The sequence below is a fragment of the Macaca fascicularis genome, chromosome 3, assembly GCF_037993035.2.
Source record: "Macaca fascicularis isolate 582-1 chromosome 3, T2T-MFA8v1.1".
NCBI classification, from domain to species: Eukaryota; Metazoa; Chordata; class Mammalia; order Primates; family Cercopithecidae; genus Macaca; species Macaca fascicularis.
In genome coordinates, this window is record NC_088377.1 from 10,408,775 (window position 1) to 10,432,735 (window position 23,961).

At 46.2% G+C, this 23,961-nt stretch overlaps 1 protein-coding gene across 1 annotated transcript in view; it reads left to right on the top strand.

Annotated features, from left to right (window-relative positions):
- The first annotated feature begins 18,411 nt into the window (after positions 1–18,411).
- CLDN14 (claudin 14) overlaps positions 18,412–23,961 on the top strand; it is a 78,304-nt gene continuing 72,754 nt past the window's right edge. The window contains exon 1 of the mRNA XM_045389289.2: positions 18,412–18,749. The gene's annotated coding sequence lies outside the window, so the exon portion shown is untranslated. The remainder of the gene's footprint in view (positions 18,750–23,961) is intronic.

Below are 23,961 nucleotides of genomic sequence, written 5' to 3' on the forward strand. Positions count from 1 at the left end.
TGCCCACCCCAGTGGGGACCAGCTAGACCCACCCACAGACCTGCAACAAGACCAGCTCTCTTCTCCCTGCCCCTGAGCATGGAAACTCTCCTCCTTCCTCCACAGGCCCAGACATTACTTAACCGATAGGTCTAGTTAAGCCCTTGGAGTCTGTTTAAACCACTCAGAATGGGTCTGAAGACTGAGACACATCCACAAACTACTGCTGGCATGGGATGAGAAAGGTGCAAAAATTGAGGGTAGGCGTTGAGAAGCTGTTGTGGCAGAATAATTTCATGCTTATTGAAACCAATCATAAAAAATATAAGATTATGTTTTGTATGCTTTTAGAATGTTTATTTCCCAGTAATTCATTTCTCTTGAATTTTATGAAAGTATCTGCAACTGGTTAGAAATTAAAAAACAAACAACAACGAAAAAAGTTTCTTACCACAGATAGTTTGAGATGCACTGGGTTATGGATGGGACTAGGGCTTATAATATACTTTTTTCTCTTCTCCCCTGTGGATAGGGACTTGTTAAGGAAGATCAAATCCATTTTGGAAAAAATAAAGAAGCAACATTTCCTGCACATCTGAATTGTAGTAAGAATGAATATTGTCACATTTTCTATGCCCACTATTAGAGCTTCTTCAACTAAAAAATTAATCAGAAACAAGGAAGAATTAAAAAGGATCATACACCATGACTCAGTGACACCCATTTACCAAGGACAAGTGAAGTTTATCCTTGGGAAATCTAGGATGGTTCAACACGCAAAATCCATTCATGTAAAATAGCACATCCACAGAATAAAAGACAAAAATCACATGATATGCACTGTCTTATCTCAGATATTTGCACCCCCAATTACCCCATCTCCTGAAAGCTAGAACACTGCCAGCTAATCTGTTATACAGGTTCTTTAGAAACACGTAATTCACACTTAAGGTTGGGTGTTGCTAATTCTTTGCAAAAATCCAAATATTGTTAAGAGACCAGGGAGATGCCACTACCCCTTGATTTTTCATCTGAAAATATACATGTTTATGTAAGCAAATCTTTCCATATTCATGGCGACAAGAGAGAAACTCTGTCTCAAGAAAAAAACCTTTCAACAAACTAGGAATAGAAAGAAATGACTAAAGTATGTATGATAAGTATTTGAGCCTAAAGATTTTGAACTCACATTTTTATACCTGTTTAAATTGTTCACAATTGTTACATACACATCAGTCATCAACTAAAGTTGTACTTTAAAAATTTGCTACAATGTGTACATTTCTAAGTCGAACACTTGTGAGTTTTGCTTTAATTCTATGAACGTTCTTGCCTCCTTGATATTTGTATTTTTTCTTTTTTTCTCTAGAGTGGAGGTATAATTGTGTGATATTTCAGAAATGAAATACAGATAAATAATTCAAAAAGTCACCTTAAGGAGAATAATGTTTCTTTGATCATGAAAAACTGATTAGTAATTCTTGCCTATATTTTCCTGATGGCATATGACAAATGTTTCTAGGGTAACAAGATGAGAACAGATTAAAGATTGTGTGGTGTTTTGGATTTGGAGAGAAATATTTTAATTTTTAAATGCAGTTACAAATTATAATGTATTCAAATTTGTACTTTCTATTAAAATGCACGATTGCAGAATTATTTAGATTTTATGTTTATTCTGGATGAAAAGCTTTGTTTGTTCTTGTTTTTAAATTTGCACTCAAATCTTAAGAAATGAATTCATCCATGTTATCAAAAAAATCACATGATAATCTCAATAGGTGCAGAAAGAGCAGTTGACAAATTTTTGTATCCTTTATGATAAAAACTCTCAGCCAGGCTGGGTGGCTCACACCTGCAATCCCAGTACTTTGTGGGGCCAAGGTGGGTGGGTCACCTGACGTCAGGAGTTAAGAGACCAGGCTGGCCAACATGGTGAAACCCCGTCTCTATGAAAAATACAAAAATCAGCTGGGTGCGGTGGCAGGCACCTATAATCTCAGCTACTTGGGAGGCTGACACAGGAGAATCACTTGAACCCGGGAGGCAGAGGTTGCAATGAGCTGAGTCATTGCACTTCAGCCTGGGCGATAAGAGCGAAACTTAGTCTCAAACTAAAAAATAAAATAAAATAAAATAACAACTCTCAACAAACTAGGAATAGGAAAAAAATGATCTAAACATAAAGGCCATATATGAAAAGCTTACAGCTAACATACTCAACAGTAGAAAACCGAAAGCTTTTCTCCTAAGATAAGGAACAAGGTAAGGATGCCCATTCTCACCACTTCTATTCAACATAATACAGGAAGTCATGTAAGAGCAGTTAGGCAAATATTTTTAAAGTCATTTAAATTTTTATGAAATATACTCTCTTGGCACAAATCTTTAAAATATATCAACATTACATATAAATAAAATGTCTTCGTGCCATCAAAATATAACTCCAGACAAGGACAAGCATCTAAATTGAAAAAGAAGAAGTAAAATTATCTCTTTGCAGATGACATGATCTCATATGTAGAAAACCCTCACAACTCCAAAACAAACAAACAAACAAAGAAACCCCACCTTATTAGAAGTAAGAAATGAATTCAGTAAAGGCACAGGATACAAAATCAACATCAAAAATGAGTTGGAGCTTATACACCAGCAGTAAACTATCTGAAAAGGAAATGTAAAAATAATTTCATTTATAATAGCACCAAAGAGAATAAAAAACAGGAATAATAGGCTGCTCTGCCTATGGAGTAGCTATTCTTTATTCCTTTCCTGTCTTAATAAACTTTCTTCCACACACACACACACACACAAAGGAATAAATTTAACTAAGGAAGTAAAAGTCTTGCACGCTGAAAACTACAAAATATTGATGAAATAAATTGGAGAAGACACAAATAAATAGAAAAGTGTCCCACATTCATGGATTAGAAGACTTAATATTGTTTAAAAATATTGATACTACCCAAAGCAATTAACAAGTTCACTGCAATCTCTATCAAAATCCCAATAGCATTTTTCAAAGAAACAGAAAAAAAAAATCCTAAAATTTATATGAAACCAGAAAGGACCCCAAATAACCAAAACAGTCTTAAGAAAGGACAAAGCTGGAGGCATCACATGTTCTAATTTAAAAATATATTACAATCTACAGTAAATAAAACAGTATGGTGCTGGCATAAAGACAGACATATAGACCAGTGGAACAGGAACAGAATAAAGAACCCAGAAATAAATCCACAGATATACAATCAATTGATTTTTGACAATGGTGACAGTAATACTGGTACACCAGAGAAAGGACTGTCTCTTCAACAAATGGTGCTGGAAAAACTATATATCCACAAGAAAAAGAAGGAAAGTGGACCCTTATCTTGCACCATACACAGGAATCAACTCAAAATAGATTAAAGATTAAACCTAAAACCTGAAATTTCTAGAGGAAAACATTAAGGAAAAACTTCATGATATTGGTCTTGGCAATGATTTTTTGGATATGACACCCAAAGCGTAAGCCACAAAAGCAAAAATAGGCAAATGGGATTACATCAAACTAAAAAGCTTCTGCATAGCCAAGGAAAACAAACCACAGAGTAAAAAGAGAACGTACAGAATGGGAGGAAATATTTGCAAATAATGTATCTGATAGGGGGTAATCTCCAAAATATGTAGGAGTTTTTCAACTCAATAGCAAAAAACCAAATAACCCAATTTATGAAATGAGCAAATGACCTGAGTAGATATTTCTGTAAAGAAGATTTACAAATGGCTAACAGGTATTTGAAAAGATGCTCAACATCACTAATCATCAAGAAAATGCGAATCAAAACCACAATGAGATATTACCTCACATCTACTAGGATGGCATTTTTTTTAAAGATAAGAGTTGGCAAGGATGTGGAGAAGTTGGAACGCTTGTTCACCGTTGGTGGAAATGTAAAATGTTTTAGCAGCTATGGAAAACAGTATGGAGGTTCCTCAAAAAAGTTAAAATAGAGTTATCATGTTTTCCAGCAATCCCACGTATGAGTATTATTTATCCAAAAGAATGAAATCAGGATCTTAAAGGGATATTATCACTCGAATGTTCATTGCAGCATTATTCACAATAATCAAGATGTGCCAACAACCTAAAATGTCCACTGACAGATGAATGGATAAAGACATTGTATATACATACAATGGAATATTATTCAGCCCTAAAAAAGTAAGAAGTTCTACAATATGAGACAACATGGATAAACCTGGAGGCCATTATGCTAAATGAAGTAAGCCAGTCACGGAAAGGCAAATACTGCTTGAGTCCACCTATATGAGGAGCGAAAATAGTGAAATTCACAGAAGCAGAGAGTAGATGGTGGTTGTCAGGAACTAGGGGGAGGGAGAAATGGGGAGTTGCTTTTCACTTGGTATAAAGTTACAGTTATGCAAGATGATTAAGTCCTAGAGATTTGCTGTTCAATTTTGTGCCTATAATTAACAGTGCTGTATTGCACACTCATACAATTTAAGAGGCTGGATCTCATGTTAAATATTCTTACCACCGAAAGATAGAAAAGGAGAGTGAGAAGAGAATCCACCAAAATCAGGGACCATCAACAATAACAGGAAATGCAATTCCATTGGTTGAGACTTTTCAGGAAGACAGCTGTGGACACGGAGAGAATTCACGGGAGCTGGTAGCTTTTATTTCCAAGATGCTGTTCTAAGTGCTTGTATATGGGTCATCCTGGCTGATGTTACCAGCCACCCGCTGAGGATGCATCGTTTTCTTCATAGAGGAAAGAAGTGACATAGTCAGGGAGTTAGAAAATTTGCCAGAAGTCACACGCAAGGCAGGGGCAGAGCCAGACCTCCAACCCAAACCTCAAAAGCTGGACTCAAAAGCTGTGGTCTTCCTACCACACCCATAGTTTTGGGGCCATGAGATCCCAAAAAAGGGGCTTGGTGGAGTGGACTATAGGGACCAAGCACAGAAAGGTCCATGGCCACCATGGGCAGCACTCCCACCTGATTCTTCATCCATCACTGTGTAGGCTTCTGACTTTGGTCACCTCTGGCCCGGGTGAATCTGCTATAATTAGAAGACATTCCCACTTCTAATATAAGCCAGTTTAACTAGAAAGTACTGGAGGACACACTCATCAATTGAGGACCCAAGAGAAGCAAATGGCAAGTCCCTAAGTCCCTTTGCTCTAAGAACTGCAAACTAGAAGATGAAAGTGTCCCCTGAGGTAAGCGGTGGCTCTCAGCCCCAGGCAGTGAAGTGCTGAAATTAGTCACCGACCACCAGCAGCTTGGGCGCCTGAGCGAAACACTGTGACTGGGAGCTGATGTTTGCAGGAGTGATATCTTTGGGGATATAACTGATATGTGGGATAGGAAATGATCAAAGTGAGAATTCTTAAAATTCCTTATTCTAGAGAAGTGTGGCCAAAATCAGATTCACTGTGCAAAAAGTGTCCCTGTGTTGTGCATGCACACACACACATACTCTCTCTCTCACACACACACACACACACACACACACACACACACTGACCTATAGAAAATCGGGGGTAGAAAGTTGGGGGATGCCTGGCTGTGTGTGTTCACATTTGCAGTCTCAGAAGCTTCCGGTAAAGCTAAAAATGGAGGGTGGGACCTAGACATCTTTGGGCAATGTCCCACATACCACCTGACCAGCCTTAGGAACGAGAAAACGTCTGGAGCCCATGGGGTCGTAATGAGCTGGCTTTCAAGGCAGCCTGGAAAAATTCCTCACCAACTCCACATATATCCATCACCCCAGCAAAGCCCAGTGGGCTCCTGCACTCTTTGGTTTTACAAAACATTGGAAACATTTGAGCGTTGAGAAAACTTACGACCTTGGAACATGCTGCCTGTTTTCTTACAACTTAATGAGACTAAATCGTTGATAAGTCCTGTTTTGAAGCATAATAGCGTACCCCGTGCAGGGCGCGGGAGCTGAGCCACCTTCTCCACAGGACAATTCCCACGTGGAGCATGGGTCACTCAGACCCGAGACCTCCTCTTTTGGCTTGTGTTTTCCAGGGATTTCTGGCAAAGCCAAGGCGGTTTTAGCCTGCTATAGCTTGGCAATTCTTTTGAAACCCCTCCTCATGCACTCCAAATACTAGAAAAGCAACACTCTCAAGAGTTAAGCATGGTTATAGGCAAGCCTCTCCACAGCCCCTGAGTTAGAGTTGCAGGTATCCATTCACTCCTTCATTTGACAAATCCCTGCGGATGGCTTGCCACGTGCCAGGCCTCTGCTTAGCCCAGGGGCATTCCAGGAAAGTCAGGGAGGCTGGGGCTGGCTGTTGCTCTCAGAGGGCCCTGCAGTGTGTTGAAGCTGCTCAATGATTGAGGAAGCAATTCTGTAAATATGGAAGAGTGTGGTGAACGGCATGTGTCTCGGGAGCTTTTAGAATTGGAGGGATCATGGGGAGATCATCAAATTTTGCAGACCCTTCCCAGGCCTGTTGGTGCTGCAGAGGCAGGGGCGAGAGGTAATCAGTACTTACTAAAAGCCTCCTCGATGTGAACGCATCCCGTGGCATCCTCCTCTGCCCTCAGGGAACTTTGACTGTCGATGAGCAGGTTGTGGGGGCGGGTGCGGGTAAGACATCCATAGGCCTGTACTGCTGGCAACCCTGCAATCTAGTGGCTCAAAAATCAGAATGCCGACTCTGACCTCAGAATCCCAGCTGTGTGACTCTGGGCAAGCTTCTTAACCTCTCTGTGCCTTGCTTTCCCCACATGTAAAATGGCAGTAATTATAGTATCCATCTTGCATGAATGTTGTGAGGAATAAGTGAATGAAACACTTGGAACAAGGCGGGCCTGACCCCACTAAGCCTCTTTTGTGTGGCCGTTTATCTCCTATGCTGGCTGTTATGCACCTGCCTCTGCTTTCCTAACGGGGCACCTGTAACCCTGTGTTGTGGTTGTACCCGGACAAGTCCTTCTTTTGAGACCGGGTCTGCGTTCCTGGAGCGCCAGGGACCAGGCCTGCAGCAGGAAACAATCAAAGTTCCTTGAAGGAAGGAATGAGCAGGAGCTGCTTCCTTGTGGGAATTACTGCAGGAGGCACCGCCAAGCCTGGGGCTTGGGGGACTTGGGATGCTGTCCTGTGAAAGGGCTGTATACACAAAGCGGCTTCCAAATGCCAACAGAGCAGAGAAACCAGAGAACAGTCAGTAAAGGGTGGCTTACTGGGGAACTTACAGACAGAAGCATGGTCTTGGGCAGCGGTAAGGCAGGTAGATGTCCCACTGTTACCCCAGACCTGGGCTTATATACCATAGGAGAAGGTGGTACACGCTCTATAGAGACAATTGAAGGCCACCTCTAGGACAGTCGAGGATGCTGTATTAGCTATAGCCAGTGATATGTGCGATGACATCAACATTCCCAGGCGGTGGCTAAACAGAGTCAACATGGCGATTAGCATCCAAGATGGAGTCACTTTTGTCTCCATAGATGGAGCGATGTGGCCCGGCCATGCCTCGTCCGCCATCTCACACGCAGTTGTCCTCGCCAAAAAGGGGAGCGAGAATACCTTCCTGGCCAGTGCTGCTGACTGCAGCAGGTCCTGCCAGGGGCCAGCAGTGAGGCCGCCAGTGTCAGAAGTTTAGCTGTCCTCTGCTTGGCTGTGGTGGGGGAGGGCTGGCTGACCATGAAGTGTGCGGCATCCCACCCAACCACCTCCCTTCCTAAGGAATTGCCAAAGTGGCCCAAGATGGGGTGCAGGGAAAGGAGTGGCAGGAAATGGGTGCGCAGGGCCTCGGATGCTGGTGTTGGCCATCACTAACATTGGCTCAGGAGGAGGCAACAAAGGGACAATCACCAGAAGGCACATACTGCAACAGCTCGCCATCAGAGACTGGGCCAGACACCACCAGGGGCCTGTTTTTCAGGTGGGCACCGCTGTCTTGCTGTGCTGCTGGGCCCTTCCTGTGTTGAAATCTACCCCCTTCCCAAGCCCACCTTCCCCTTCCTCTCGCCTTTTGCACCTCTTACTTCAGGAAACCAGGGGTCCATCGAAGGCAGAGGTAAGACTGTAGCAGACGCCATCAGTGCCCTTGGTCAGCTCAAGGGGAGTCCTTCCACCAGACGGGGGCCTCGAGGCTGCAGCTACCTTTACGTGTAATGCCTTGGTCCTAACTCAACAGCCTCATAGAAGAGCCGGTGACATCCAGCCGATGCTTTAGCTCCCATCTGTTGAGCACTGTCCTGTCGAGGCCCAGGGCCAAGGGATTTGGCGTGTGTCAGCTGGTCCCTAGGTGGCAGGAAAGTTGGGTTATCCCACTTAGAGGTGAGGTTGAGGAGGGGCCTCTGCACCCCCAAGTCTCAGGCAGGTTAAACCACAAGTCCAAGGAAGTAGTCCAGAAAGTGCCAGAAACAGAAATCCCAAAGCAAGAGACATTCAAACTCAGAGCAAGAAAAGGGGTGGTGATCAAAGCTTCCTCCCAACAACAAGGCCAAAGTTTCAAAGCAGAGACCCGTGCTGTCCTGAGAATGGCCTGACATTCCTATGCACTCTTTCTAGAAAATAGAGAGGTTTTTTTTTTTTTTTTTCCCAATTCAAGAAGGTATTTCTTTTGTTTTGTTTTTGTCTTGTTTTGTCATAGGGATTCAAATTTCATTTACTTCACAGGTCAGTAAAAACCAGTTTGGCCATAAATCAGGTTTATTTTTCTGGCTCAGTTATGAGCCTTAATCCAACCCAACCGTGGCCATCTCTAGAGGGTCAAACTGAAAGCATTCTAGGCAAAATTTCCAGCAAATGTCATTAGCGACCCCTTTTAGGATAATGAGTCCTGTAACAGATCAGCTTAACTTGGCCGCAAATATAACATAAACCTCTAAGTGTCCTTAAGTGCGCCCACTCAACGTGGCCATCAGCTCCCTTTCACATGGGGCATCTTATACTGAGCACAGGACGCAGAAAGCCCACTTGTCTGTTAAGACAGGCAGCAAAAGTGCACGCGTCTTTGCGGTTGCTAGAACCATTCTCATTTTATTTCCATTTTTTTAAAAGCAGTGCTGGATGCTTTGCCGCTGAGAAAAGCAACTACTGGTCTCCATATCTTTTTTATGACTTGGGAGAATGTTTCTTCTGAACGTGTTTCAGAGGTACCTTCTCGTTTTCCTGCCTTTGGCTCGCTCCAGCAAACTGCTTACAAGAATACCTCATGACTCAGTGCCAATTCTGAGGAACATAATCAGTTGCAAATGTTTCGGGGTGGATGACTGATGAATGTAGTAACTTTATCACTTCTCCCATTTTTTACTGTTAGCAAACTGTAGAAATCTCACATGAAACCACCTCCTTTCCTACTTCCTCCCACCCTCAACAGTCCTTTAAAAAATGATTAAAACAGCAGCCAAGAAGGATGGCGTGTCTGCGGCTAGGAGCAGCAGGGCTGTCAGGTCACGCTGCACCCTCCTCTAGGCCGACAGGACACGAGGAGCGGTTGCAGTCAGTTGCTGTCTGCTTCATTGATCTCTGACAGTGAGTGAGCATTTTGCTCAATGTGATTCTTCTTTTCATGTGAAAATGCGTCCCCCTGCTGCGGTCCTACAGCACAGCTGACCTAGGGATGGCACCTGGAGCATCTGGGGTCTTCAGGAGGAGCTGTTGCGACAGGGCTGGCTCAGGGTCACCCCTCCACCCACTACCCAAGGCGACATCTCAGACCCAGATCCACAAGACCAGCATGCCCGGCTGTTAGACCCATATCTTCCCTAAACAAGGGGCTGGCTACACTCCAACAGTTATTTGTGGTTCCCCTACCCTGTGCCAGCCACCCTGCCCAAAGCCACAGACAAAATGATGCTCAGACCTCAAGGGGTTTGTGGGCTGAAGAGGGAAGACAGGCAAGAAAAGGAGGCGGTGGGAAGTAGTGCCCAGTGTGGACTGGTTCTGCCCATCAGCTTACAGGAGGCAGAGGCTCCAGGGATAAAGCCTGTCCGCAGGGAACAGCGCATCTGCTCGGCGATCTCACTGGGGTCCTCCTTGCTCCCAGTGCAGAGGCCAAGGGGAGGGGGCCAAGCCATCGTGGTCTCTCTGGATTTGTTTGCTTAAGGACAGTTGTAACAAAGTACAAGAGATTTATTGTCTCACAGGTCTGGGGACAGGAAGTCTGAAATTGCGGGGTAGGCAGGGCTGGTTCCTTCTGGACTCCAAGGGGAGTCCGTTCTGTGCCCTCTCCCCGCTCTGGTGGCTGCTGGCCGGCCATGTCATTCCTTGGCCTTGGCTCACAGCTATATCACTGCAGTCTCTGCCTCCCTCTTCATGCGGCCTTCTCCTGGTGCCTGCTTCTAAGGACACCAGTCATTTTGGAGCAGGGCCCATCCTGCTCCAGGGTGACCTCATCCTCACCATCGGCAACAATCCTATTTCCAAATAAGGCCACATTCTGAGGTTCTGGGTGGGCATGAATTTGGGAGAGACTCTCCTCAACCTGCTACATTGTCTGTAGGGACTGTGGCTGGTGGCTCCGGAGCCTCTTGCCTCGCACGGTGGCTGTTGCTGGCATTAGGCAGCAAGCAGATAGAGAGTTTTGGGGGTATGAGAAGAGTTGAATGGAGCAGGGACCTCTTGACAGGTCGCCAAGAACTGGAGAAAGCCAGGAGGAGGTCCCAGACCTCAGAAGGGAACTGGGAGGGGACTGGGAGCATGTGATCCAGGCCTGTGGTGGGGACCAGGTTAGAAACGGGGCCGATGCCACGGGCCCAACTTGCCAGACAGCACCTGAGAAACCCTGGCGGCGAGCGGGGCTTGGCACCGCCCTTTGACTTTTCTTGAAAGGGTGGCAAACCTACTTACTTTAGGGCCCCTCCAATTCTCCCTCCACATATAGATACTAAAACAGCCCTGAGCTCTATTTCCATACCAATGAAGGTAAAGAGCTTATTCAACTTTTGGGGTCTGGGGGAGAGGAGCCAAGCTGGTATCATGGTGACAATGGTCAAACCTCCCAAGAACGGCTGCTTGTCTGGGCTATCTCAGGGTAGCGCCAAGAAAGTTCAGTGAATTTAATTTAATGCAGCGAATTTAAAGCAACTTTCTTTTGAAAATGCATTGGGTGTTTTGAAATGTAAATGTAGGTTGGGCCCACCTAGTACTCTGGGGCACTTACAAAGACAGTATCTTGAAAAGAATCTGAATACAGGGTAGTCACCATTCTAAAAGGCAGCCTTCGATGACTCCAATTCATTCATTCTTGCAGCCATGCAATAAATAACCAATGTCACGCTATGTGCCAGGCAGTGTTGTAGCTGCTGGGGACAGAGCAGGGGGTAGTGCAGGTGCAGTGTTTATCCTCATTCCAACTGCAGTCTCGGGAGAGAGATGTTGAGAATCAGTAACATGAATGGGCTTTTGAGCGTCTTCCATGCTCAGGGGAAAAATCAGGCATGACAGGGGTGGGAAAGTGTCCAGTCCACAAGGCCAGGGGATGATTGTGAGTAGGAATGTGGCCAGGTGAGGGTCCCCAGGGAGGTGACACTGGAGTGAAGACCTGAAGGAGGACAGGAAGTTCACCAATCCGAGTCCACCCTTGTCTCACTGTCTTCACCTGGGGCAGGTGACTTCCTCCAGGGCCCTTGTGTGCTGACAAGTGGCCATGCTGGCCAACCGTGGGCTTTCTGACAGCAGCTCCTGCTCTCCGGCTGGGCCTGTGGCTGGTCGACCCCCAGAAGCAATTCTTGCCCCACCGGCCCTTCCTCTGGGAAATGTTTTAGAGGTGATTTGTTCTCCACAGAAAGCAGGCAAAGGAATAATGTCTTCCAGGGCCTCTGTGGGGTTCCCTGAGAAAGCTGCACACCTGCCAGTTGGGAGGGCAGCTCGCCTTCCCCGGGGGCCACATGCTCCTTCTCCTCATCAATTTCCTTTTCAACACCAAATACATCTTTCTCATTTTGCAGCATTTTCTTACACGTCTACCACTTTTGGCTTCAACAAGGACTCTCAGTAGCCGAGGAGAGAGGGAGAGAGACAGAGGGGGAGAGAGAGAGAGACTCTGTGTGTGTGTGTGTGTGTGTGTGTGTGTGTGTGTGTGTGTGTGTGTGTGTGTGATGCACACATGAAGGAATAGAAAAGTCTTGCTTGAAGCCAACAGCCCCGTCCTTCAATCTCCATTTCTGTTCATGCTGACAGAAATTGTAGCAAGATGGACAAGTTAAAAAAAAAAAAAAAACCCCAGCAGCTATGACCCCTCTGTGTGATGCCCCATAGCAGCAGTAAGCTCACTCTGTAGAAGGCTGTTGGACACCTTAATAATTGGGCCTCTGTGCATGGTTTGAGTATTAGAAAAAAACGTCCCACAGTCCTTGCCCTCAGGGAGCTCACAGCCTAGCTGGGCACCAAACATCTAGAAAGAGCATCATCATGAACTATGCAGCCACTGGAATGTGCCCAGGGTGTGGTGGGAGCCTGGAGAAGGGGCAGCCACCGGGGTCACTGCAGTCAGGGAAGGCCTTGCTTTGGAGAGAGGAGAACATTTCCCCTTTCTCATGGGTCAGTGTGGAAGGGGCTTCCTTGTTCTCCCCAGATCACCCTGGAGGAGCTCTTAGCTTTTCCACCCATGGCCTCCCCACATCCACTGACCAATCCCAGGGGGTCATCGATGCCTTTGGCACCAAGGAAGTCTGCCTTACTCCATCGGGGACCATGCAGGAGAGGGGAGGAGCAGGAGATACCGCAGTGCAGTCTGGGTGACCATCCAGCCATGCCCTCTGACCTGCCACAGACTTGTTCTCCACCCTAGAGAAGCCATGGAAGCTTCCAGGCTGCCCACACCCCATTCCACCACATCTCAGAGGCCCTTCTGCTCCCCTGAGCTTGACTGCTCTTCCAGGATTCCCTTGACGAGCCACATGTTGATGCCTGCCTCTGGGGCAGGGCTGTTTTTGTTCTCCATTAGGTCTCTTGGTCCATGGACATTTAGTGAGTCCCAGTGAATATGGGCCTGACGCGGCTCCGGGATGGGCAAACCAACGGGTCTCAAATGCAGCTTCCAGAGCTCATGGCCCAGCCAGGAGACGAGCATTTATCACATGATTGCACAGGTGATGAAGATGCATCTCTCCAAGAGCTGAGAGGAAAAGGACCAGGGTTGGGACAGTCTGTCATGACGGGGGTTGACTTACTAATGGAGTGGACGAAGGGGGGCTTCCTGGAGGAGGTAACCAGGCAAGGAGGAGACGGAAGGGTGTGCCTGGTGGAAGGAACAGCATCTGCAGGGGCCCTGCGGTGGAGGGGAGTGTGGTGGATCCGAGGGACGGACAAAAAGCCATGGGGGCCAGAGTCGAGAGGCAGAGGATCCGAGGAGAAAGAGGAGGACCAAGGGCAGCCAGGAGCCACTGGGGTTTTAAGAATGGAAGTGACACAGCCAGGTAACGTTTCAAAAGATGTGTTCGCTGGGCCTTTCTTTTCAAAAGAAGCAAAGGGTTTGCCTCACTTCTGTCACCATTTATAGCTCAATGTAGCTGTGTCCTTTGGAGGATCAGAGGGTGAGTGACCCCCTGGTGCACATGGCCACTAGCTGACGGAGGCAGGACTGGACCTTCATCCTGCAGCCAGCTCCGGCCAGGTGGCAGGCGGCTCCCAGCCCTCCTGTCTGCTGCCCAGAAGCCACGTCAACCGCCCGGCCCTGGGAGACCCGCTCCCTGGAGTTGAGGGCTCATTAGTGTCAGAGGCTTGGCACAGGGACCCTCACATTTAACTTCGTTCTCACACAATTGATCCATCATGCGGGAGCAGCGGCCGCCTCTCCACGTGTTTCTGATTCCCTTAATGGCCCGGGCTTGCTGAGCCACACTAGGTGTCTGACAGACTCACAGTACTCTGGAAAGCTCTGTTCGAAGGTTCCTTTTGGTCTCTTTACACAACCATTTTAAAAGTTTTCTTTAAAATGAAAATTTTGTTTTCAGATCTTTAGAAAACATTCACGTACTCCATGTTATTCAAATGTATTTCAAGTAGGTAAGATGTGCATGCATTATAACATATAAAAGACACAAATGGAGATAGAGGAAAAAGTGAGTCTTTATCCTGCCTTGCCACCCAGTTCTCCCCAGAGACAACCACCGTCAACTAGTTTCTTACTGATATTCCAGCGTGCGTACCATGAATACCCTATAAACCACCAAACCTATGATATTTAGAACATTTCTCAACTTGAAAACACAACTTGTGCTTTAAAGTCAATTTCCTAGGAATAGTCTAACTTGAAAAATACTCATTTTAATTTAGTGCACAGCCTCAGCACCGTGGCCATTCGAGGCTGACCGTTCTTCATTCTGGGGACTGTCCTGTGCATTGTAGGGCATACTCTATCCCTTAGATACCAAGAGCAGCCTGCTCCCTGACCAGTTGTGACAACCAAAATTGTCTGCAGACATTGCCAAATGTCCTCTTAGAGATGGGGAGGCAGCATCACTTCTGAATGTAAGAACTACTGATTTGTTGTGGTTATTTATAATGTACTCTCTATCTCATTAGAAAAAGAATTTGGGAGACTTACAAAGACTCCAATAATCTTGGTAAGATTAAAAATAAATATTTAAAGGTGGGCTGTAAGTTGAAAATTATTGAAGTTTGATGATGGATACATAAGAGCTCATTGTGTTTGCTATTCTTGCTTACGTTTGAAATTTTTTGTAATAAAAAGGTAAGCGTTTACATTGTGTCTGACATTTGCCGTAATAAAAAAGGTAAGTGCTTGAGGAAAGTTCAACAGAGGGGAAAGAAGGTAAAGGCAGTCGCTACAGAATGAACAAAAAGTACCTGTGCTAAGACCATGCACGTTTTTGCTAGGGGTGGATTTGAATCTGAGGTTCCTACAGTCAACCCAAAGAAATGACATGATTAGTTAGAAGCATCACAGTGTCTAGTGATAAAAATAAATAAATAAATAAATAAACCCATTGCTCAGAACAAGCACAGCTATTTCTAGGCATGAACTCTCAAAGGTATGTCACAGGGCAATCAAACTGACCACAGAGAGACTTTGACACTGACAGCTTTCCAGCGTGTTCCTGGAAATGCTGAATCAGACTCTGGGATGAGGCTCGAGAATTTGTTTTCTTAACCAAGCATTCTTTAGAAGTAGGTCGATAAGATAAGACTAACATACAATTTAGTGAGAGTGATTCTGCAAAAAGTGAAAATAATGTACGCCCATATGCAGTCTCTGAAGGTCTGAATTAATCCAAGAATAAACTTCAAAGTAGCCAGAGGTTGAACGACCTCAGAAATATTATTTCTCTCCAAACTTTTAATAAGTCCCAGGTTACAGTCTCTGTTTCCTGAAAGGCGGCTGTTGGGCGGGACGACCTATTGAGGCCACCCCGCTGGCTCTGGCTCTCGCTCTTGCTGGAGGGAGGGCTGGAGGGCTCTTGCAGGAGCTGACCATCCCTGGTGAAGTCCTGGGTCCAAGAAGAGGTCGAGTTGCCTCCTCCCGCCTGGGCAGACATCTTCTGGGGATGCTCCAGGAGAAGCAAACTTGGCCTTGAAGACTCTGACATTCTGGGCCAGGATCATTTTAATTGGGAGGAGAAAAAAAGCTACACTGCTCATTGTAATTACAAAAACATCACAATAAAGTACACACAGAGCTGCCAGCTTTAATGAATGCAACTTCTCATTGAGATATAAATGGTCAAATACAGAGTGGGGGCAGATACTAACATATTTCAAAAAATAATAATTCAGCCTTTTTTATAAATATTTCAAGGAAAAAATGAGGCTTGAATGATCCAAATGTTTGCAGACTTAAGCAACTTAAGAGAAATATAGGCACAAAGAGCCCCTCTAGTTAGGGAAATTATGGTCCTTTGCATCCCATGACTTATTGAAGGTGACACATTTGATGGTTGTCTTTGATCTTCTGGAGGGCTAAGGGACTCCCTTGCCTCCAAAAATACTGCATTCACTTCCGATGCCTAGGCACTGATACCTAATTTCTGTGAAGGATTATGTGTAGCAAGCAGCCTGTGAAAGACTTGGGAACTCAGAGAACTTTTGAAGGCTACTCACCCAACCCAAGAATGGAGTCCCTTGCTACCTCATGTCTACCCACTCCACCTTAAAACACTTTAAGAATATTGTATTCGAATCTGTGTTTGTTAAAAATCAATTCTTAACCCTCCAAAATTTGAGTAATGCCTGTTGCTCTGGTTTAAGTGGAGAATATGCAAAAAAGAGAGAGTCATGGAAGGGCAAGAGAACCCTGCCTCCCTGTCTCCATGGGTTTCAGAAATGCCTCAAACCCCCATAGCCACTTGCACTGGTAGGAGGCTGGAGAATGATTTATTTTTCAACTACCAACAGAGATGCAAGCTCTTTTCACTTAGCATCCGCAAACGCTAGGGCACTGGCCTGATACAATCCCTCCTGCAAGCAAACTCCAATTGGCACCCGCTGCAGTAGCCAGGATTAATAACAGAGAGCATTGTGGTTTTTTTATTAAGTTACTTTCAGCAATTAGTAAATTTGTCGTCCTAATTGTTTTCACATGGTGGCTCTGTGCACATGTCTTACTTCGCCGATGTCCTTGCAGTCTTGCCCCTGTCATCATATTTCAGCGTGATCGCTGCCCATCTCTCCAAGCTGTCCAATCCCATCAAAAGCTGATTTGCAGTCGGGTCAGCAGGAAGGAGGAGTAAAGAGTTCATTTCAAAGACCACGGCATATTTGGATAAAATAGGGAGAAATTTTGCTCAGCTCCCTGGGCATCTGAGAGTGAGTGTGCTCTGGAGGAGGAGATAGCTGCCTGTGGTTAGTGCACAGGAAAATCCAGATTCTCCCCAGCCTCGAACTTGCCTCTCCTTCCCAAATCCCAACTCCAGCGCCTCCTATGCAAACAGTCAATAGCTGCAGGCAGGGATGACTGTCTGAGGCCTGGGAGAACTTTGTTCTAGTCTTGGAGGATAAGCAAGATTTGTAAGACACCCACAATCCTGCAGGCCTACCCTGTGATGGGGTCTGGATGCTGGAGAGCTTTGGCTGCTCCCTCCTTCTGTACTGAGGGGCTTGGTTCCCTGGCACTCCTCAGCCAAGAAAAGGCCATTGTCCTTCCAACCACCTTCCTCAGGGAGAGGGATGGATGGCAGCAGAGGTGGCCCAGGGCAAGGACCTGCCCAAGGTGCAGTGTGATCCTGCCAAGCTGGCAGGTGGCAACATGGTAATGGAAACCTGGGTTGTAGGCAGCCAAGGGCTGGTGTGGCTTCTGGGCTCCTGGGTGTCACCCACTGGGTCCCCAAATTGAAACCCGGCCACTAGCATTTCAGCCAGTGCAGGTGCGGCTCAGGATGGACGGTTGAATCCATGACACAGGCTTCCCTGGTGCAGCCTTGGGAATCCTAGGCTGACTCAGTTTCTTTGCCAAGTAAACAGTCCCTGTCATCACGCGCTCTCTCTCCCACTTTAGGAATCAACTAGAAATGTAGACAAGAACAGGAAAAATGCCATGTCATGGGGCTGGCTGTTTATGTTTCAGATGCTCCTGATGCATATTTGCTTGCTTTTGACCGTGCCCCACATTTGGAAAGCAGGGGAAATGAATATATGTAAATTACAGTGCAGCATTTCAGAGTGGGGTCCCAGAACTAGATGCCTGGGTTCAAGTCCCAGCTCCGCCATTCTTCAGCTACTGGCCTTGGGACCCATTGCCTCAATTGTACTCTTTTGTAAAATGAGCTGATCCATGTCATTAGGTTGTTACAACGATTATGTAAAGCCAGCACTTATTACAGTGCCGAGAACACGAGAAGTGTTTGGTAAGTATTATTGTCAAATAATAACATACTTATTAAGTTATGGGCAGAATCTAAGCACAGCAGGACAGAAAGGCCCTCCTGAACATCCTGAGAAACTTTCCTATCACTCTCTTTTGTTTGCCTCTCCCTGGTCATTGCTCTTATCTTCATACAGGAACTGTTATTTCTTTGAGTCTTTTTAAAATTGTCTCCCCCAATCCAAAGAGCAGGGACTTTTTTGTTCACTGCTACAGTCCCTACTGTCCCCCTTCACAGTGCTGGCACGTAGTAGGTGTTCAATAAATATCTGTTGGCAGAAAAATGAATGAAAAAATAGAGAATGGAGGAGAAGCAGGGTGCTGACTGAGCCCTCACTTTGGAAACTGGGGGTCCCTCTATGCTGTAGGGCAGCCCCTACTCCAGCAGTTGGGTCCCTCCGCGCCCCCACTGGGGTTGTAGGGTGGGAGGGGGGTTTTTGAAATCTGCTGGGATTTTCACCCACCTCCGGCCTGGTGGGAGGAGGACCCCTGTGCTCCCCCCTGCCCCCGCCAGGTTGTGCTATTTAATCCTGTTTAATGCGCAGGCATTTGAACCTGAAACTGAGCATGCAAATGTGTTCCCAGCAAGACGGCAAGGCATTTTGTACGTGCGAGTACCGGCGTCATTTCTGAAAAGAGCAGTAGTCCTCCGGGCAGAGGCAGGGACAGGGGCAGGGACAGGTGCGGGCTGCGGGAGGGACCCGGAGCCCACAGAGGTAATTCCACTCTGCGCGTCAATTATTCATGGCGCTCGGGCTGGCTCTGCGTGGACACCTGCGCGCTGCAGAGTGCCCCAGCGCACCGGGGACTGCTCGGGGGCTGCTGGGGGGCGGCTGGGAGGCCTGTCGCTCGAGGTGAGGCCGGATCAAGGAGAGTCACGTGGCTCCCTGGGGAGAAGGGGCGCCGGGCCCCCACAGACCCGAGAGCAGCCATGAGCTGGTGTCCAGACGCCCAGGAGGGGTGAGTTTCCAGCCCCGGGGGTTTCTTTCACTGCCAGCCTCGGGACTTTTAGTATGGAATCTGGCTCAGGCTGGAGCCTACAGACTGGTGCCCGCGGGGCTCCCCGGCCATCAGTCACAGAGGATGAGCTGATCAGAAATAAAGGAGTTTGCATCTTCCTTTATCTTAAATGTGAGCTAAACAGGGTCTGCAATGTCTGCTCTATGAGCTTTGCTCTCCCAAGGTGAGGGAAGTCAGAATTTTCCGGGCAGCGTGATAAGGGGTGCGAAGTTTATTTAAATGTTTTAAAAAGACTACTGCCAGCCAGGAGCGGTGGCTCACGTCTGTAATCCCGGCACTTCGGGAGGCCGAGGCGGGCGGATCATGAGGTCAGTAGTTCAAGACCAGCCTAACCAACATGGTGAAACCCCGTCTCTACTAAAAATACAAAAATTAGCCGGACGCGGTGCTGGTGGTGCGTGCCTGTAATCCCAGCTACTCGGGAGGCTGAGGCAGGAGAATCGCTTGAACCTGGGAGGCAAAGGATGCAGTGAGCCAAGATCGCACCACTGCACTCCAGCCTGGGCGACGGGGGGAGGCTCTGGCTGCAAAACTAAAGGAAAGTCTACAGCCAACTCCAGTGGTTCACACACGCCCACACATACATGCACACACATGTTTAGAAAGAGAGAGGGTCACAAAAGAAATTTACATTCTAAGACGAAAGAAACTGTAGTTAAGTAAGTGGGTAGCAAGGTACCCGTCACAAAGACACTATTAAAACCTAAGACAGTAAGACACAGGCCAAAGTATTCCCTTGCTACAGACCTGTGCCCCGACCAGTGCCCTTGATAGTCCATTCTACCCGGCGTTTGGGACACCGGTTTTTTAGGTTTTATATAGAAATCCTTTGTATTTTGTGTAAAATTGTTATTGACAATATAACAATTCCACTATATTGATCACTGGCCCTTAGAGAAGGTAGATAGTAAGAAAAATGCTTTCGAAGTTGAGAATAAGGGCAAAATTTTATTTCTCTGAGTAAGCAGTCATGCTTCTTTTTATTAGACAATCGGCTTTATGAAACTCAACTTTCCCTTTTTGCTTTGGCTCCTGGGAAACTCACAGTTAAGTTTTGTTGCTTGTAATTGCAGCAGTCTCTTTTAGGATTAGGACTTGGATATGATTCTTTTCATCCTTTTGTTGCTTGGCTCTTGTACTTTCACACATGCACCTTTTCAACAGTTTTCTTGTACCTATGAGTTTTATTACAAGTCATTTCAAATCACCTTTAAAAATATGTCAAGGTAAATGTGCAGAACTTAATACATGGTAAACCCTCAACAAGTACCAGATTGATAAACTGACTGACTGAAAGACAGCAGGTATCCTGCAGAGGATGAAGAACTCTTACCTGTTGACTTCCATGTTCTCCCCACCAGCCTGTCCATGTCAGTTCCTCTCTCTGGAATTGGCACCACCATTGGCTTAAACCAGAAACCTGGAAGTTTTCCTTGGTTTCTCCTCTTTTCTCAACTCTAACATCCAACCCATTAGCAAAACCTGTCAATTCTACCTGCAAAGTGTATGTGGAATCTGTCCGCTCCTCTCCCACTCCACAGCCACTGTCCTTGTTTAAGGAACTGATGTCTCACGTGGACTGGGGCAATACCTTCTACTCTTGCCCACCTCCAGTCGACTTGCTACAGAGTCACCATAGTGGCCTTTTAAAACTTAAGTCACCTCATGTCCATCCACTGCTTACAGCAATTCCATGGCCTCCTCTTCCCTTAGAATAAACATCCAACTACTTATCACCACCTGCAAGGTCTGGCTGATGTTGGCCTCTCTGCCAACATCACTCCACACACACACTCCTCACACACACTCACTCTGCACACACTCACTCCACACAAACACACTCACTCCACACACACTCTCTCCATTCATACACTCACTCCACACACACTCACTCCACACACTCTCTCCACACACTTACTCCACACACACTCCACACACACTCTCTCTACACACAGTCCACACACACTCACTCTGCACACACACCACACACGTATTTTTTGCTTGTTTCATTGCCATGTCTCACAGTAGACCTTAGACACCATGAGTGCGGGGACCTTATCTGATTTGTTCACAAACATATGTCTGACACAGACCCTGGCACAGAGAATTTTCTCTGTAAACATTTTTAAAATGAATGAATACGTGACTGAGAGCTCATTCTCGGCATCCCTTAAATTGGTGTGGGTTACAACAGAGACTTACCCAGCCATCATTCTGGAGTGGGGTCAGCGGATGCTGTGCAGCTCTGAATCCACGTTTAGGGCCTCGCCCAGGGGAAGCTGCGCTGTCCTGGCGTAGTTGAGAAGCAAGCTTTGTGTGTGGGTGTGACGGGCAGGAGCGCGACTGGGACTCCTGCAGCCTTGACCTGGTGCTGGGGATCAGGTGACTCGTACAGGACTCCCGGTGCCCTTATGTCTGCCCATTCCCGCGTTGGGGTGGTCTCGGCAGAGTTAAGAAAGCTTGGTACTGGCCAGATGTCGTATCTGCAGCAATCGGCCACTCCGACTGCGGAAAAATATGTGTTTCAATGGAGGTGACTCGAGGGGGCGCTGCAGCATCCGGATTCTCATACATGGGCTTCTCTTACCAACTGCTGCTGGATGCTGGGCAGAGACTCCTTCTGAAATGCTGTCTCTTCTTTTCTCTCTCTCTCTCTCTCTCTCTCTCTCTCTCTCTCTCTCTCTCTCTTATTTCTTTGAGATGGAGTCCCGCTCTGTCGCCAGGCTGGAGTGCAGTGGCGCGATCTTGGCTCACTGCAACCTCCGCCTTCCGGGTTCAAGCCATTCTCTTGCCTCAGCCTCCCGAGTAGCTGGGACTACAGAGGCACGCCACCATGCCCGGCTGATTTTTGTATTTTTAGTAGAGACAGGGTTTTGCCACGTTGGCCAGGATGGTCTCGCTCTCTTGGCCTCATGAACCGCTGTCTCTTCTTGCCACGCAGTTCTGCGACCCGTCCTGCAGACAGTGGCAGCAGCAAAATTGTGGTGGTGGTGATTGTTTTCCTCCTTCTTGCTAAGTTTTATGACTGTTCCTTGAAACCCATTAACATTGATCCCAACCATTTGAGTTGTTTGGGGGTATACTTGGGGTTCCAGAAAATGAGTTGCCATCAGATTTCACCGATTTCTGGTTGATCTATAAGTGTTGGACTTTCATAGACCTCCACCCAACTGACTGAAAATTTTCAAACAGGCAGCAAAGATGGAAGAATAGTACAAGGAAGACCGGTAGACTGTCCACCTGCCTCTAACCATTGTTTATATTTTGCCATATACATTTCTCTCTCTCTCTCTCTCTGTACACACACAGAGAGACACACACATTTTGTTTTGTTTTTTCTTAACCATTTGAAAGTAAATTGTAGGGTTAGTGTGGTCGCTCATGCCTGAAATCCCAGCACCTTGGGAGGCTGAAGCAGGTGGATCACGAGGTCAGGAGTTTGAGACCAGCTTGACCAACATTGTGAAACCCCCTTTCTACTAAAAATATAAAAAGTAGTTGGGCACAGTGGCACAAGCCTGTAACCCCAGCTACTCGGGAGGCTGAGGCAGGAGAATTGCTTGAACTCAGGAGGCGGAGGTTGCAGTGAGCCAAGATCATACCATTCCACTCCAGCCTGGGTGACAGAGTGAGACTCCATCTCAAAAAAAAAAAAAAAAAAAAGGAAGTAAATTGTAAATTGTAAACGGTCATGATACTTGACTCTAAATATTTCATTAGATATCTACTAAGTACATTCTCCTATGTCTCTGTGATACCATTATCATACTTCATAACATTAATTTTTTTAAAAATTAACTTTAGCATCATCGACTATCCAGTTCATATTCACGTTTTCCCAATTGCATCCAAAACGTCTTTTATAGCTTATTTTTTTAAAAAAAGGATCTAATCAAAGATCAATATGTTCGTTGTTATGTCTTTTTATCGATTTCAATCTATAACAGTCTCCCAGAGTTTCTGTTGTGACCGACTTTCTAAAGGGCCTAGCTGAGTTGTCTTATAGACAGCCTCACGGCTTGATTTTTGATTTTTCTTGCTGCAGGTTTTTTTTTTTTTGTTTTTTTGTGTGTTTTTTTTGAGATGGAGTTTCGCTCTTGTTGCCCAGGCTGGAGTGCAATGGCACCATCTCTGGCTCACTGCAACCTCCGCCTCCCAGATTCAAGTGATCCTCATTCCTTAGCCTCCCGAGTAGCTGGGATTACAGGCATGCGCCACCACACCTGGCTAATTTTGTATTTTTAGTAGAGACGGGGTTTCTCCATGTTGGTCAGGGTGGTCTCGAACTCCCAACCTCAGGTGATCTGCCCGCCTCGGCCTCCCAAAGTGTTGGGATTACAGGCGTGAGCCACTGTGCCCGGCCCAGATTTTTTTTAGTTGAGCAATGATACAACCTTGTTGAAGGTAAGAAAGTGTGTCTCTGCCAATAGTCAATTTCCTCAAGATATATTGCTATGCAGATTTATTGACATCTTATCTACTCCAAAAAAGAATTTGAGGCAGTTTATAATAAAAGAGAGAGTCTGTTGAAAAAAAGAGAAAATATTTTCTTAATATGTAGAAGGATGGTGGGTGGGAGGAAGGAGAGCAGTAGAGGTGCTATAAACACATTAATGTCGTTTGTATAACTAAACACAAAATTTCACTCTCAGCTTTCTACTGTCAATGAAAAAATAGTTTAAAAATCACCTTTAGGAAATATGATCTTTACTCGCACTAGAATTATGAAACTAATTTGTCTATGGAGCCTTAGACAAATGATACCAACAAAATAATCAGCCATCTCTTTCACAGCTCACATTAATGTTGCAACATTTTCATGGAGCTGCTTCTTTAATACACAAGCTCAAAGCCAAGAATGCAACATTGAAACAGAATGGAGTAAAGTCATTTTTAAAATGAGTTCAGTCGAGGTAACTTGATTTCTGCATCTAACACGAGGGAGAATTGGGCATGCCCTGAGGATGGGTGAGCTGCCTGGCCCCCACTCTTGTCCTCAGTCCCCCGCCGTCTCTGTCGGCCTTCCCTGGGCAGGTCCTCAGGTACAGGCAGATGCCAGCTGGACCCCAGATGAGGAAACAGAGCAGGTGCAAGGCTGGACCTCAAAGATGAAGCTAAGCCTGAGTCAGGGGCTCCCCTAGACAGACAGCCC